Here is a 2,091-nt window from a genome sequence, read left to right on the forward strand (position 1 = left end):
TAGATAGATAGATAGATAGATAGATAGATAGATAGATAGAAAGATAGATAGATAGATAGATAGATAGATAGATAGATCGACAGAGACGGGGATTGATAGAGAGAATCGGCAATACTTTAAAAAAAGAAGCTCTGGGGGAAAAAAATCCAAGGTGTTGTTAACAATAAAGCAGCAAACAAGCTAAAGAAAACTTAACAAAAGAATTATGACACAACACAAATCGAAAGAAAAGAATTATTCAACAGGTTTATCCTTTTTCATTTTCTATGCGAATTATGAGCATTTCATGACGGCTGAAGCAGAGTTTTGGCATCCTGTTGGCTTAACGAGAAACAAATAAAGACGTTGGACTTTTTCAGACGGAATTTCCTCATTTGTGTGTTATTTCGAGCAGCCGACTTCCCGAAGTGAAGCGGTAATGAGTGTCGCTTAACGAGTTGAGAAAAAACAGATGACACAGATCATAATCGTCGAGGAGTGGAAGACAGGGGTTGCTACAAGAAACTAGATTAAAGGACTACGACAAGAGAACTGGAGTTACCAAAACCTTTAGTAAACAAATTACGCCCTCTTCTGACAAACACGGGTAAACAGAAGCACAAACGCCCCGCCCCACCCACTCCATTCAAAAAAACAACAACAGCCCAGATAGATAGATAGATAGATAGATAGATAGATAGATAGATAGATAGATAGATAGATTGATAGATAGACAGACAGATAAAAGAGAGCGAGAGCGAGAGAGAGAGAGAGAGAGAGAGAGAGAGAGAGAGAGAGAGATGGGGATACACAGAGAAAGAGAGACAGAGACAGACAGAAAGATATAAAAATACAGTGACAAAGAGAACTTGTGCGGCGGAGGAGGAGGAGGAGGGGGGATTACCGTTTTGAGACTTATGGATTCATTTAAAAGGTCGAGCCTTTTGTCAAACTGTCTAATCAGTTAAGGCATCTTCTCCACATTCTAGAGTTTGTGGTCCCCTCCCCCCCCCTCTTCCTCCTTAGAGATTCTACATGACAGAGAGGGGAGGGAAGAGCTGTTAGATTACCCTCCATTTACGTCAAATTCGTTCTAGCAAAATCGAACACAATCTAGTAATTCCTTGCGTTTGCACAAGCCATAGGGTCACTTCTACACACAAAGAACCCCGATTTAATCAATATTCTAGCAAAAATACAATTCCTTATCTGGTCCCTCCGTTTCGTAACAACATTAATGTACCTGTAAAAACATGCTATCTCTACTCTTAACTATTGCCATGACCTTAGATAGCGTGCTTCATCACAGAGCAATTCCAAGAGGCTGGAGAAATTAGCGCAAAAATTCTACATTTCTGAATATTTCTCCAGGTAGCGTGGTAATCTATTTGCTAATAGCAAGCAGCTTATTGGGCGTCTGAATCTCCGTGGTTGGTCGTTTTTCTTTTTTTTATGTAAGATAATTTGTTTTGTTCTAGATGAGGCAATGAAAGAAGCAGCGAAAGAAAACAGAAGTAAGAAATAGATATAAAAACAGAACAAAACCTTAAAACGTGTGAGAGAGATATAACAATAGATAGATAGATAGAGAAAAGAGATTCAAAGAGGGAGAGAGAGAGAGAGAGAGAGAGAGAGAGAGAGAGAGAGAGAGAGAGAGAGTGTGTGTGTGTACGTGTGTGTGTAATGGGGAGTGAGATTAAGGGAGAGAGACAGAGAGCAATAATAATAATAATAATAGATAGCATTTGTATAGCGCATATCCCCGCTCAACAGCAGGCTCTAGGCGCTTTACACTATATTATTACCTCAGCAGACCACAGAACACTCCGAAACATTCTCAGCTTCCCGGGAAGCATACAGTGCAAGCAGCTGATTAAGCGCTCAAACACTATCAAACTGACAAGATCTTTCACTGTCTGTAGGTGGGTACCCATTCCCACCTGGGTGAAGTGAGGAAAATTCGTGTAAAGTGCCTTTCCTAAGGACACAACATCGGGCCCCTGACGGGATTCGAACCCACGACCTTACGGTTGCGAGTTCGAGAGCCTAACCACTAGGCCACCGACGCAATGAGGTGGTAGAGTGAGAGACATTGTGGGATGCGGGCATTAA

The sequence above is a fragment of the Aplysia californica genome, unplaced genomic scaffold (assembly GCF_000002075.1).
Source record: "Aplysia californica isolate F4 #8 unplaced genomic scaffold, AplCal3.0 scaffold00078, whole genome shotgun sequence".
Taxonomy (NCBI): domain Eukaryota; kingdom Metazoa; phylum Mollusca; class Gastropoda; order Aplysiida; family Aplysiidae; genus Aplysia; species Aplysia californica.